Source organism: Ahaetulla prasina, chromosome 2 (assembly GCF_028640845.1).
Source record: "Ahaetulla prasina isolate Xishuangbanna chromosome 2, ASM2864084v1, whole genome shotgun sequence".
NCBI classification, from domain to species: Eukaryota; Metazoa; Chordata; class Lepidosauria; order Squamata; family Colubridae; genus Ahaetulla; species Ahaetulla prasina.
In genome coordinates this window covers 8,542,461-8,558,342 of record NC_080540.1, presented here as the reverse complement: position 1 = coordinate 8,558,342, position 15,882 = coordinate 8,542,461, and the positions used below count along the sequence as shown (strand labels likewise).

Genomic DNA, 15,882 nt, shown 5'->3' with positions numbered 1-15,882 from the left:
TGCCCCATCACTGGAGGCTTTCAAAAAGAGATTTGACGGCCACTTGTCTCAAATGATATAAGGTCTATCGCTTGAGCAGAGGGTTGGACTAGAAGACCTTCAAGGTCCCTTCCATCTGTATTGTTCTGTTATATGTTGTATTCATCTTCGTAAGGCCACACTTGGCCTTACCTTGTTCTGTTATAAGGCCACACTTGGAATACTGCATTCAGTTTTGGTCGCCACGATGTAAAAAAGATGCTGAGACTCTAGAAAGAGTGCAGAGAAGAGCAACAAAGATGATTAGGGGACTGGAGGCTAGAACATATGAAGGACGGTTGCAGGAACTGGGTATGTCTAGTTTAATGAAAAGAAGGACTAGGGGAGACATGATAGCAGTGTTCCAATATCTCAGGGGTTGCCACAAAGAAGAGGGAGTCGGGCTGTTCTCCAAAGAACCTGAGGGTAGAACAAGAAGCAATGGGTGGAAACTGATCAAGGAAAGAAGCAATTTAGAACTAAGGAAAAATTTCCTGACAGTTAGAACAATTAATAAGTGGAACGACTTGCCTGCAGAAGTTGTGAATGCTCCAACACTGGAAATTTTTAAGAAAATGTTGGATAACCATCTGTCTGAGATGGTGTAGGGTTGGTTTCCTGCCTGGGCAGGGGGTTGGACTAGAAGGCCTCCAAGGTCCCTCCCAACTCTGTTGTTATTATTATTATCTTAATTACAGTGGTTCTATCCCATAATTGCTGTACTAAGAATGTGTATTGACCCAAGTCAACAAGAGAATTTCATCGTTGAATGCAAATGTGAACTTGGATCTCGGTAATTTCAGTGTTTTAAATAAATCATAATTAATCTAAGATTTACAGTTAGGGCATATTTGCTTTTTAACTTTAATGTATATGGTTTTCTTTTTCTTCTTTTACATCTTCTGCAATCATTTTATAAACAATTAAAGTTACACTTTATTTTGAATCTTACAGGCAAAGAGGATGCCTATAAGAGCACTCCGGACAACTTGAGTATAACAAGCAACGTTAAAAAGGAAAGACAATCAAGCCAGAAATCAAAATATTTTCCATTTCCTTCAGAAAACCCCAAAATTCTCTTCCTTCTTCAGCAGGTGATCAAGAAGAGATTTCAAACTGGAAAAAGTCGAGTATGCAGAACACAAGGATACATTACAGGTAGTCTTCAACTTACAACAGTTCATTTAGTAACTGTTTGAAGTTACAAAGCCATCACAAAACCTGACTTATGACCATTTTTCATACTTATGACAATTGCAGCAGCCCCATGGTCACGTGATTTATATTTGATTGTTTGGCAGCTAACTCCCATTTATGACGATTTCCGTGTTCTAGGGTCACGTGATCCACTTTTGCAGCTCCACAGATGTGCCTATTATGGGAAACATGCATGTTTCAAATCGCAACTGAGTATGAACGAAATGATCCGTGTTGGAGAAAAGCAATATTAATGTGGCCAAAGCTTTAGTGAAAACGGCTCCCTTGCGGTTCATGGAAGGACCCGCATAGGAGAGAAGACCTATAAGTGCTTCCAATCTAGTGAGTTTGGCAACTTGGTGATACACTAGAGAACTCACACCAGAGAGAAACCCTTTGAATGCTCTGATTGTGGGAAAAGTTTCAGTCTGAACTCTGGCCTGGTGATACACTAGAAGATGCACACAAGAAAGAAATCATATTTATGTTCTGATTGTGGGAAATATTTCAGTGGGAATTCCAAGTTAGTGATACACCAGAGGACTCACACAGGAGAAAAACCATTTGAATGTCCTGATTGTGGGAAATGTTTCAGTAAGAATTCCAACATGGTGATACACCAGAGGACTCACACAGGAGAGAAACCATTTGAATGTCTTGATTGTGGGAAATGTTTCAGTTTGAATTCCAACCTGATGAAACATCGGAGGACTCACACAGGGGAGAAACCCTTTGAATGTCCTGATTGTGGGAAAAGTTTCAGTCAGAAATCCCACCTCATGGTACACCAGAGGACTCACACAGGAGAGAAACCCTTTGAATGTCCTGATTGTGGGAAATGTTTCATTAAAAAATCCCAGCTCATGATTCACCAGAGGATTCACACAGGAGAGAAACCATTTGAATGTGCTCTTTGTGGGAAAAGTTTCAATCAGAATTCCCAGCTGGTGATACACCAGAGGACTCACACAGGAGAGAAACCATTTGAATGTGCTCTTTGTGGGAAAAGTTTCGATCAGAATTCCCAGCTGATGACACACCAGAGGATTCACACAGGAGAGAAACCATTTGAATGTGCTCTTTGTGGGAAAAGCTTCAATCACAATTCCCACCTGATGACACACCAGAGGACTCACATAGGAGAGAAACCGTATGAGTGTCCAATTTGTGGGAAAAGTTTCAGTGACAATTCCAACCTGATGAAACACCAGAGGACTCACACAGGAGGGAAATCATATCAGTGTCCATATTGTGGTGAAAGTTTCATTAAAAAATTTCAGCTCACGAGTCACCAGAGGATACACACAGGAGACAAACCCTTTGAATGCCCTTTCTGTGGGAAAGGTTTTAGTCACAATTGCCGCCTGGTGATACACCAGAGGATTCATACAGGAGAGAAACCATTTGAATGTCGTATTTGTGGAAAACGTTTCATTAAAAATTACTACCTCATGACACACCAGAGGACTCACACAGGAGAGAAACCCTTTGAATGTCCTGATTGTGAAAAACGTTTCAGTCACAATTCCAGCCTGGTAACACATCAGAAGACACACACAGCAGAGAAACACTTTGAATGCCCTTATTATGAAAAAAGTTTCAGTCAGAGTTCCAACTTGGAGATACACCAGAGGATTCACACAGGAGAGAAACACTTTGAATGTCCTGATTGTGGGAAAAGTTTCATTAGAAAATTCCAGCTCACAAGTCACCAGAGGATCCACACAGGAGATAAACCTTTTGAATGTCCTATCTGTGGGAAAGGTTTCAGTCATACTTCCAGCCTGGTGACACACCAGAGGACTCACACAGGAGAGAAACCCTTTGAATGTCCTGTCTGTGGCAAAAGTTTCAGTCAGAATTCCAACATGATGATACACCAGAGGACTCACACAGGAGAGAAACCGTATGAATGTGCTGTTTGTGGCAAATGTTTCAGTCAGAATTCCAATATGGTGATACACCAGAGGACTCACACAGGAGAGGAAACATTTTGAATGTCCTGATTGTAGGAAAAGTTTCATTAGAAATGGCCATCTCGTGAGACACCAGGAGATATACCCAGAAGAGAAACACTTTGGATGTCCTGATTGTGGGAAACGTTTTCGTTTCAGTTCAAACCTGGTGAAACACCAGAGGACTGACATGGGAGAGACCTTTCAAATGTCCAGTCTGTTGACATTACTTCAGGTGTAAATCATTCCACAGGAGGCAAAAGTTGATGAGGTTTCGACCTGTAGTTGGAGATAAAAAAGTGGAAACTGTTGCTTGATAAAGGTTGTTCAGAAATTGTGGGATTCCTCAGAAAGGCTTTTGGGTGGTGGGTGTTTTATATTGATTGTGGAATTCCACCATGTGGAGTTTCCGTCTTCTACCCTGCTGTCCTCCAGATTATGAGTGCCATAATTCCCCAGCCATGGTACAAGTAATCCTTGAGATACAAGTGTAATGTGGCCTGCCAATGTTGTAATGGTGGTTAAGTGTGATTACCTTGCTGAATTACCGCCATTCCCTTCTCTCCCTGATGAAGCCATCAAATGAATGTGCAAGTTGTTAAGAGCAACAGTGGCTACTTCAGAGTTTGGGGAAGGCCTAGGGCAGACCCAGGCTTGCCTTTCAAAGGCTTCCCCTATGCCAACCTTTGGTTCCTCCTGAGCCTTTCCCTCCCTAACAGGTCCCCATAGTTCTTTCCTTCTACCATAGGGTCTCCACGTGGTCCCCACAGGCCTTTCCCTCCCTCACGGGGTCCCCACTTTACTGGAACCCTGCAATACTTAGGCCTGACTCCCTCCCTACCAGGTGTCACAGCCTCTTCCTCCTCCATACCGTTTGAAGATCTCTGAAGGATAGGACATGCATCTCTGGGCTGCGTGACTGCCTTATGGAAAGAGCCGTTATTTTAACTGTGCCTAAGATTCATCCCTGGCCCATGCAGAGGACTTGTGGAAGCAGCTGCCATTTTGCCATGGCTGCCTCTTGTGTCAAATATGGTGGTTGCTTCTGGGTCACTGGGGGTGGGAAAAGCTGCTCTGTTTTGCTACCTTAACACTGTAGGAGTTGTGGGTGCACTGAAAATGGTGGCTGTCTCCGGGAGATTTCCGAAAGGGCAAACGGCAGGCCGTGTATTTCTGGGCGCATGAGAACTGGACAAGCACCCCTTCTGCCAGGGTTTTGCTGCAGCTGCCAAAAAAGCCAATGCAATCTTAGATTGCATCAACAGAGAAATAGTGTGAAGGCAACAAGAAGTGTTTTACACAGTGCTGGTGAAACCACACTTAGAATACTGTGTCCCGTTCTGGTCACCATGATACAAAAAAGTTGTTGAGACCTTGGAATGTGTGCAGAGAAGAGCAACAAGGATGATTAAGGGTCATTAGGAGGGACATGATAGCTGTCTTCCAGTACTTGAGCATCTGTCACAAAGAAGAACGGGTTGACTCATTCTCTAGGGCACCGGATGGCAGGAAAACAAATAATGGATAGAAGCTTGGTAAAATGAGGTCCAACCTAGAAGTAAAGAGAAATTTTCAGTCAGTCAGAGAAATGAATCAATGCAATAGTTTGCCTCCAGGTTTTGTGGGTGCTTGATCACTTGAGGTTTTCAAGAATAGGTTGGACAAACATTTGAGTGGGGTGTCTTGAGCAGTAGGTTGGACTAGAAGCCCTTTAGGGTCCCTTCCAAGCCTATAATGCTAGGTTTCCATGACTTTAGAGGTGGGTTAGAAAATAGATAGAGCAGCCCATGAACTTGCTTCTTGTAAAGTGGCTTTTTAATGAAATATAATGTAATTCAGAAAATTAATTTGAATTACAAACTCCAAAAAAAAAGAAGAAATACATTTTAAAAAACAAAATAAGGATAGACACAACATTTAAATAGGAAAAATGTACTTCAAGATGACAATAACAGATTTAGATATATTACCCAACCCCTAGTTGAGTATTCATAAATATATTGGAACAATATTAGTTTCCTCCCCTTGCGAAGCAGGCCCAAAATTTAAAAAGTAGTTAACAGGTGAACCAACAGCAAAATTAAAACATCAAAGCATTAACAATCTAGTTTTGTATTTTACTTGTATAAAGTCTGTAATGGCTTTTTATTTACCATAAGTCACATTAATGTCTCTGATCTGTCCAGGATGAAATATCTTTGTTTGATTCTTACGAATAAAACTTTTTCTTAAGATTTTGGTTGAGAACAATCAAACAACAATTGTGTCTTATTCCTCAAAATCGTAAACCTCTCTTGGCGATCCATTTTCTCCAAAGAGTCCAGTCCAAATAGTTTTCCAGATAGATATGGCAAGTCCATTTCCCAGCTACCACCAACTTTAGGCTGCTTTTCAGGCCGTTTTCTGAGCTGTATATTGGGACATTTTTCGGGCTGTTTTCTGGTCGTTTTCTAGCTGTTTTTTTGGGCTGTATATTGGGCTGTTTTTGGCCATTTTTTGGCCATTTTTTTGCTGTTTTCCAGACTGTTTGGGGGGCATTTTCCAGCCATTTTCAGACTCTTTTTCAAGTCATTTTCAGGACAGTATATTGGGCCATTTTGGGGACCATTTTTCAGGTGGTTTTTTGGGCCGAAAAATGGATGGGGATGGGGCCAGCCAGTGGTGGGATTAGCCAGTTTGCTGAACTAGCAGAATTTTAACAACTAGTTTGCCCCGAACCGATCTGAACCCCACCTCTGCCCTTGGACCCAATCTGGTCAGCTCCCCTAGGTACTGCTCACTGCCATTCCAGAGGTGGACTGGCCGGCTGAGGGGGCATCCATTGGTGTCTGCTATCCACTAGTCTCATTGCCTCACCTTGGTTTTGGCTGGGGCTTCCGCCCAACTCCATCAAGGAGGTTCCTGGTCCTGGACCCCTCACCAGTTGATTCTCCTGAGATCTGCTGTGACCATCGTCTAGCCAGAGCTTCGGGCTGGGTGAACCCACTGGCTGTTGACTGAACTGCGACCAGGCCTTCCAGGTGGCTGCTGCCTCTCCCCCCACCGGCAACTCCCAACACTGCCAGGACCCAACTTCACAAAAGCTGGCCTTGCCAAACTGCTCCCACAGTAGCTCCATTATTTGACTGCCAGGTGGTGGAATAACTCCATTCCCCAAATATTATTATTACTATTATTATTATTACTATTATTACTATTACTATTATTATTATTACTATTATTATTATTATTATTATTATTAGGAATTGGATAACAGAGAGAAGGACTAGGGTGATATGATAGACGTCTTTCAGTATTTGAAGGATTAGCATGTAGCTAATCTTCCCAAGCTAAGTACATATTTCACTGTATCACTTGGCTCAGCTGCAAAGGTCGGTTGCTAGGAGTCTGAAAGTGATTGATAGCACGTAATCAGTGAGAAGATCTGGCCGATGGCATCGGTAGAGAAGGGACAAGGCGGCCTCTCCGGTTGATCCTAAAGGAGTTAAAACCATCGAGTACTGTATTGCTAGATAGGACGCAAGGAGAGGGGAAGTGACAGAGGAACTTCCTTTTTCGGAAAGGAAGGCGAGAGGAGAGTGGCGTGCAGAGCGGCTCTCTCGCCTCTTCCAAGGATCGAAGCATCAGCTGGAAGGTGAGTTGAGGGCAGGTCGGAGGAGAATCCGGGAGCAATTCGAGCTCTTTGGTTCCCTCCACGGCGTGGAAGCAGAGAAGCAACTAGAATGAGGAAGAACAGTTGGAAGGGATCTTTGAGGTCATCCAGTCCAGCCCCCTGGTCCAGCAGGAGACCTTATACATTTCAGGCACGTGGCTGTCCAGTCTCTTCCTGAAAGCCTCCAGTGATGGAGCAGCCACAACTTCTGCAGGCAAACTGGTTAATTGTCCTCACAGTCAGGAAACGTCTCCTTGTTTCTGGGTTGCTTCTCTCCTTGATTCGTTTCCATCCATTGTTTCTTGTTCTGCCTTCAGATGCTCTGGAGAAGAAGTTGAGCCCCTCTTCTTTGTGGCAGCCCCTCCAATATTGGAAGACTGCTATCATTTCACCCCCCCTCCTTCTCTTCTGTAGACTAGCCATACCCAACTCCTGCAACCATCTCTGTATCTTTTAGCCTCAAGCCCCCAAATATGTTTGTTGTTCTTCCATGTCTTCTCTCTTAGCATTAAGTTCAGTATAGCTGACCCTCTAATTCCCTCCTCTATCTTTTGGGTGACAAAGATGTTCCTCAGGGCCTCCTGCTTCAGCAAGGGATTGGACTAGAAGATTTCCCTTTCAACTAGCCGTCCCGCCATCCCCGCAGCAGTCCCCCCATCCTCCCCAGGTATGGCAAGCCGGGGCTTGACAACATAATATTCTGCCTTTCTAATATTTCCTAAAATATTTCATTCTTCTAGGAGAGGGGTAGGTGCTAATTTCCTACACCTATAAAGATCCACCCACTCATTCAACCAGTTGGTCAGCTGCCCTGGAACCACAGGCTGGTTCTGCTCATCAATAAATGGACTTCCTTTCTTAAACAGCCTCCATTTTGTTCCCGGCTTGGAACTGGACCTGGATTTTTCTTCTAACAGGATGTAGAGCAGTTTTGATCTCCACTGAGAGTCAAGCCAAAAAAAGATCAGGAATCTCTAGATCAGCTTTTTACAAAGTAGTGCCCTCCAAGGGTTTTTCCCCAAGGTGCCTGCCTTGGAATAATCAAAGTGATAATCTACCTCTGGAAATTCAGAAGGTTGCAATTCTTTAAGGTCTGCAAGAATGAAGATAAAATGCTATGTAGGAAGTTGGCACCCACCCATCTCCTAGAAGAATGAAGTATTTTAGAAAATATTAAAAAGGCAGAATATTATATTTTCCTGAATGAGAAATGGGGAAACATGTTTTTAAGCAGGAAATGGACTTACTATTAATAGCCCCCATCATCTTCAATAGCCCACAACAGATGTCCTCACTTAAGAAATAGCTAGGTCTATTCATAGGCAAATGCTCTTATCCAACAAAGATAGGATTAGCCCTCTACCCATCTAGCAACAAAACTGACCACATGGTAGCTATTATATCGGTTGTTGGTGGGTAAAGAAAGGGTCCACACGAGCAATGCAGGAACTCAACTGTTTATTAACATTTCAACTAACCGAACAGTGTGAGGAACAGTAGCAACGAAAACCCCTTTGACAGCTCTTATATACTCGCTGCCTCAGGAACTACACCAATGACAGGGCTTTAAACTCCCGCTTTAATCCTAGCGCGTCTAACCCAATCAGGGACTGCCTGGCTGGTGTCAGGGCTTAAGCGGGTCGTAATCATGAGGACTTTATTGAGCCAACAGATATAACACCCTCCCCTCTTGGATCGCGCATGCGTAGTCATCTAAATACGCTGGGCGTCTCCGGCTCCGCCCTGATCTCCTAAGCTCCGGGGCGGATGATGTTGCCACAGGAGTGGAAGGGATGTGGGCCGGACTTGCTGCTAAGGACGACTCCCCCCTTACTGAAGGATTAGGCGAGGCCCTTTCTGGACTCGCCGAAGATGAAGACTCCGCCCTAGGGGAAGGACTACTCAGCGCGGGAACTTCAGGAAACCCAGGTATGTGTTCCGGCGAGATCGCTCTACGGTTTGAGGGTTGGCGTCCCTCTCCAGGTCCCTGGCTCGGCCGGCTGGTTTCGCCGGGATTCAGTATTGTCGTAAAAGGCCGTAGGAGTAACCGGCCTAGCAGTTGGAACCGGGTCGGCGTTCTCCGCCGGCCCCGGGTAGTCCTGTTCTTGGTGTAGTTCCTCCGTGCTCGGAACTCGTCGTCTCAACTGGTTTACATGACGTCGCCATTCTCTTCCATCGGCCAGCCGGACCCTGTAGGAATAGGGTCCGGTTATGCGGGTAATCACGCCGGGCACCCATTTGGGTGCAGACCCGAAGTTCTGGGCAAATACCTGGCCCCCCATGTCAAATGCCCTGCTTATTTTTTCGTAGTCCCGTGTATAGCCAGAATCATATTGGGGATGCAATCGTCCAAGTCCGGAGCCGCCCATTAGTAGTTCGCCGGGCTTAGATGGGTAACAGGGTCTGGGTGGTATGTTGTGCCAGTAAGTACTGGCAGATCCGTGATGCCAATTTGAGGCCCCAGGCGGCCAACGCCTTATGGATCGAACGGCCTGCTCAGCCCGCCGCTCACCGGGTGGAACGGGCGGGCGCATGGCGAATGCCATGCCTAGCCAAAACAACTGGAAGGGTGCCGATGTAAATTGCGGCTCGTTGTCGGTCACCACGAGGTCGGGCAACCCGTGTGTGACGAACAACCGCTCCAGAACTCTGATAGTGGCTTCCGCCGTGGTAGATGACATGTTTGCCAACTCCACCCATTTGGAGTAGGCATCGACTACCACCAAAAAGGACTGACCTAAATATGGCCCCGCGAAATCCACATGGATCCGGGACCATGGTGAACGGGGCAACTCCCAGTCCCTAACGGGCACTGCCGGGGGAGCCGGCCTTGACTGCTGACAACTCTGACAACCAGAGACACATAGCTCAATGTCCCTGTCCACTCCCGGCCACCAAACATAGCTCCTGGCCAGTAGTTTCATACGGACAATACCCGGATGGGCCTCATGGAGGGTCTTTAATATAAGACCTGTCAGATTGGACGGAATCACTACTCTACTTCCCCACAGAAGGCATCCTTTAAAGACTGACAGCTCATGCTGTCGCCGTCGAAAGGGGATGAATTCCCCTCCCACCGGGCTTCCCGGCCAGCCCCTCCGGACCCAGTCCAAGACCTGGGCCAGGGTCCGGTCCTCTGCAGTATGGCTCGCGATATCCGCAGCAGATACCGGGGTCCGCCACTCCTCAACCAGTAATATAGGAACTGCAGGGGCTGGGTCATTGACCGGGGTAGTTAGAGGGCAGCGGCTCAGGGCATCGGCATGCCCGATCTCTTTACCTGGCCTATAACTCAGCTTATAATTATAAGCGGCCAAGAATTCTGTCCAGCAGGACATTCGAGGTGACAAGATCTGGGGCGAAGGTCTATCTCCAGCCATAAGGCCGAGTAGCGGCTTATGGTCCGTAACCAAGGAAAAGAAACGGCCATACAAATAGTGGTGGAATCTTTTGATTCCCGCCACTGCCGCCAGGGCCTCCTTATCTAATTGGCTATAGTTTCGCTCGGGCTTCGAGAGCGTCCTTGAGTAATAAGTGATGGGCGCTTCGGCTCCACTAGGCAACACATGACTCAGCACGGCCCCGACGCCAAATAGTGAGGCATCACAGGCTAAAGTGACAGGGAGCTGGGGGTCATATTGGACAAGGACTGCCCGAGACGTTAGGAGGCTTTTAACAGCCCGAAACGATGTATCTGCCGCCCTATCCCACTTCCACGGCACATTATTATCTAGCAACCGGTGCAAAGGCTCCGCGAGGGACGCCTTATGGGGCAGAAAAATCGCGTAAAAATTTAGCAGCCCCAGGAAAGCCTGAAGTTCCGTCTTGTTGGTGGGCACAGGGGCACGTAAAACGGCTTCCACCTTAGAGGGGGCAGGGCGAATTCCTTGGGAATCCAGGAGGAATCCCAGAAATTCCACCTGCTTAACACCTATCTGGCACTTTGTTTTCTTTAGCGTTAGTCCGGCCCTCCGGAAACGGAGTAAGACGGCCCTCAGTTTCACAGCTAAGTCCTCTGGGTCATTAGCCGAAATGAGGACATTGTCAAAATACGGGACGACCCCCTCCAGTCCCTGGAGCAACCGCTCCATCAGACACTGGAATATCCCGGGGGCAATACTAACGCCGAACTGTAGGCGGTTACATCTGAATGCCCCCCGGTGTGTTACAATAGTCTGTGCCAAGGCGGAACCCTCATCAACCGGCAACTGTTGATAGGCTTGCGTTAGGTCAAGTTTCGCAAAGACTGAGCCCCGACCCAAAGTGTGCAGCAAATGCTGCACTACAGGAACGGGGTAGGGATTCGCTTGCAGAGCCTTATTAAGAGTCGCCTTGTAATCGGCGCATATCCTGACTGCCCCATTAGACTTTAATGAGATTACAATAGGGGTCTCCCAGGGGGAGTGATCTATCGGTTCCAAGACCCCCTGTGAGATAAGTTTATCTAGTTCCTCATCAACCTTAGCCCTCAATGCAAACGGCACCCTTCTGGCTTTTAAACGGACAGGCGCTACCTGGGGGTCTAAACTGAAGGACACCGGAGTACCCGAATATTTACCCAGCTGCTCGCTGAATACGTCAGCAAAATCTCGGGTGATGTTCTCATAACAGACTGAACCCACGGAATGGACCCCCAGAACATTCAGGCCGAAAACCCTGAACCAATCCAACCCAAGTAGGGTTGGCAGGTCCCCTTTTACAACAATCAAGGGCAAAGTGCCGGAGAATTCCCCATGACTGACGAAAACATCGCAGCAGCCCCGGACAGGAATAGCCCTCCCTTGATAGTCCTTGAGGGTGACTGGACACGGCCGCAGGCGGGCCTTAGGAAACATAGGCAAACACCGTTTCAACGTGGACCAGGCGATCAGGGTCTTTGAAGAGCCCGTGTCCAGTTCCATCCTGCAGGGCTTACCCTCTAGATTTACCATAAGGTAAATTTTATTACCGAGCGGGGCGGCAGTAGCATGCCCGATCGCAAAGCATTCATCTCTCTGCCTGGGAGCCCGGACAGGAGGCTTTCTGCGTTGGGCTGGATCCCCGGGGGTATCGGCCAGTAGAGAAGTCGCCCGGCAGACTCGGGCCAGGTGGCCCCGCTTCCCGCAGCGTCGGCAGACGGCGTTCCGAAACCGACAGTCGGCTCTATCATGGCCACCTCCGCAGCCAACACAAGACGGGAAAGAATTTGCGGCCGCAGGTTTCATTCGTCGGGGGGCCGACTGGAGGCGGCGCACCTCCTCGTCCTCGTCCGACGAGTTAGGTTGCCCGCCAGAGGGGCTAGCCTCCTCATAATGGACCGCCAAGGCAGGGTTGGCCGGAGCGGCAGGCAGGCGGAACTTCCGAATCTCCGCCGCCGATGCCTCAGCCATCTCCGCCGCCCGAGCCTCATCCAGCGCCGTGGGTAAGGTGACATCAGGACGAGCGAGCAGCCGCCGCTGCAGCCTCAAATCCGCAAACCCGGCCACCAATTGATCCAGTAAACATCATCAAGCTGAGGAAAGTCACAGTAGAGGGCGGCGGAGCGTAGGGCTGTAATATAGTCATTTACCGATTCACCTGGGCGTTGGAGGCGCTGCCGGAACGCATGCCTGCGGGCTATACGCGACGGCGAGGGGGAATAGTGGTTCCGCAGTTTCTCCAATAATTCGTCCCACGGAACATCAAACACAGGTTGGGGCGCGGCCAGGACCCTGGCCGTCGCCAAGACGTCTCGCCCAAAGAGACTCAGGAAGTAGCCGCGCTTACGCGGGGAAGGCAGGTCAGCAAAGTCCTGGGCCTGCATATAGCAGTGAAAACGCACTAGGAATGAGTCCCATGTCTCAGCTGCCGGCTCGAATGGTAAGAACAAGTGAGCACTCGCCATTACGAGGAATAGGCTACTTCGTTGTGTGGACCCCCCCACACCTTTGTCGCCAGTATTATATCGGTTGTTGGTGGGTAAAGAAAGGGTCCACACGAGCAATGCAGGAACTCAACTGTTTATTAACATTTCAACTAACCGAACAGTGTGAGGAACAGTAGCAACGAAAACCCCTTTGACAGCTCTTATATACTCGCTGCCTCAGGAACTACACCAATGACAGGGCTTTAAACTCCCGCTTTAATCCTAGCGCGTCTAACCCAATCAGGGACTGCCTGGCTGTTGTCAGGGCTTAAGCGGGTCGTAACCGCGAGGACTTTATTGGAGCCAACAGATATAACAGTAGCTAGGAAGATTACATTACCCAGCAAGGCTCAACCAGCATGGGACTTGGGACAGCCTACAGAGTTGCCCCTGCATGGCCCCATGGGAGTCTGACAACCAATCAGAATACAAGCTGAAATTCAAAAGCTCAGAGAAGGTATGAAACTCAGTCACTCTCAGCATCTCTTCCCTTTTTTTCTTATAAATGTATAGGGCCCCCTGCTTAAAGAATTTATCTATTTATTTATTTTACTTTATTTTATTTATTTCGTTAAGCATGTATTTTATGACAGATTCAAGTATAAACATAATTATAAATACATGTAAAGGATACAAATAAAAGAAAACATTAGGATAGAGACGGTAGGAATAGAATAGAATAGAATAGAATTTTATTGGCTAAGTGTGATTGGACACACAAGGAATTTGTCTTGGTGCATATGCTCTCACTGTACATAAAAGTAACCTTCATCAAGGTACAACACTTAAAACACTTAATGATAGTCATAGGGTACAAATTTAACACTTAATGATACAACACTTAATGGTAGTCATAGGCTACAAATAAGCAATCAGGAAACAATATCAGTATAAATCGTAAGGATACAAGCAACAAAATTACAATCATTAAGTGGAAGGAGATGGGTGATGGGAACAATGAGAAGATTAATAGTAGTGCAGATTTAGTAAATACTTTGACAGTGTTGAGGGAATTATTCATTTAGCAGAGTGATGGCCTTCGGGAAAAAACTGCTCTTGTGTCTAGTTGTTCTGGTGTGCAGTGCTCTATAGTGTCGTTTTAAGGGTAGGAGTTGAAACAGTTTATGTCCTGGATGTGAGGGATCTGTAAATATTTTCACGGCCCTCTTCTTGATTTGTGCAGTATACAGGTCCTCAATGGAAGGCAGGTTGGTAGCAATTATTTTTTCTGCAGTTCTAATTATCCTCTGAAGTCTGTGTCTTTCTTGTTGGGTTGCAGAACCGAACCAGACAGTTATAGAGGTGCAAATGACAGACTCAATAATTCCTCTGTAGAACTGAATCAGCAGCTCCTTGGGCAGTTTGAGCTTACTGAGTTGGCGCAGAAAGAACATTCTTTGTTGTCCTTTTTTGATGATGTTTTTGATGTTAGCTGTCCATTTGAGATCTTGCGATATGATAGAACCTAGAAATTTGAAGGTTTCTACTGTTGATACTGTGTTGTCTAGTATTGTGAGAGGTGGAAGTATGGAAGGGTTTCTCCTAAAGTCTACCACCATTTCTACAGTTTTGAGTGTGTTCAGTTCAGATTGTTTGGTTGCACCACAAGGCTAGTCGTTCGACCTCCGTCTATATGGATTCGTCATTGTCCCGAATGAGACCAATCACTGTTGTGTTATCTGCGAACTTCAATAGTTTAACAGATGGATCATTGGAGATGCAGTCATTGGTATACAGAGAAGAGAAGTGGGAGAGCACACAGCCTTGGGGGCCCTGTGCTAATTGTACAGGTATCTGATGTGATCTTGCTTAGCTTCACCTGCTGCTTCCTGTTTGTTAGGAAGCTTGTGATCCACTTACAAGTCTGTTCCGGTACCTGTAGCTGGTTAGCTTAGTTAGAAGAATGTCTGGAATGATGGTATTGAATGCTGAACTAAAATCTACAAAAAGGACCCTTGCATAGGTCTTTGGAGACTCAAGATGTTGTGGGATGTAGTGCAGAGCCATATTAACAGCATCATCTGTTGATCTATTTGCTCGGTATGCAAATTGCAAGGGGTCAGCGGATCCGTCATGGTTTTCAAGTAGGAAAGCACTAGCCTTTCAAAGGTTTTCATGACTACAGATGTTAAAGCAACTGGTCTATAGTCATTCAGTTCCTTGATGGTGGGCTTCTTGACACTGGGATGATGGTAGAGCGTTTGAAGCAAGAAGGAACATAGCTCATCTCTAGTGATTTATTGAAAATATGGGTGAAGATGGGGCCAATTGGTCAGCACAGACTTTTAAGCAAGAAGGAGTTATCTTGTCTGGGCCTGGAGCTTTTCCTGGCTTTTGTCTGTGAAATAGGTCCTGCACTTCCTTTTCTGAGATCACTAGGGGTTGTGAACCCAATGAAATGGGGTCAGTTGTAGGAAGCTTGGCTGTTGTTGGTGTGTCTGAGATGGGGGTTGTGGAGATAGGTGGCTGTAGTTTCCTTTCAAACCTGCAGTAAAACTCATTCAGGTCATCTGCCAGTTGTTGATTACCTTCAGCCTGGGAAGGAGGTTTGCCATAGCCGGTGATATTTTTAAGAGTTTTCCACATGTTTGCTGGTTCATTTGCTGAAAACTGATTCTTTAGCTTTTCAGAGTAGCTTCTTTTTGCTGCTCTGATCTCCCTTGTTAGTGCATTTAGGCACTAACTAGTGTGCTTATGCACGCCCCTTACAGACCTCTTAGGAATGGGGTGAGGTCTATAGTAGACAGCCTAAGGTTAAAGTTTTGGGGAAGAAACTACAGAGCCAGGTAGTGCATTCCAGGCATTGGCCACTTCCAGTTGATCTCTTCCAATTCTTATTCTGTAAGAACTTCATGAACGTTTAGGGCTCAGCCTGTAGGTAATCTTCACAAGTTAAGTGTCAGGTTTCACTTTTTCACTTGCATCGGCTGCTAGGAGTGGAAAATGATTGAATGGCATGGAATCGGTGGAAACGTCTTATAAATGCCTTCCTAGGTAGAGACGGGACGCGCCTGTCTTACCCTCTCCTATTGGGAGATGGCGGTCAGATGGGCAGCATCGGCGCCTAGAAAGCTGTCACTACAGTAAGTGGAGGCAGCTGGGATTGAGCTTTAAGGAGTTAAAACCATCAAGTACTGCATTGCTAAAAGGGAGGGGAGAGGAGTGCAGGATCCACT

General features: G+C 46.6%; 1 pseudogene; it reads left to right on the top strand.

Moving 5' to 3' along the window:
- LOC131193137 (zinc finger protein 850-like) overlaps nucleotides 1-15,882 on the top strand; it is a 54,475-nt pseudogene that overhangs the window by 28,068 nt on the left and 10,525 nt on the right.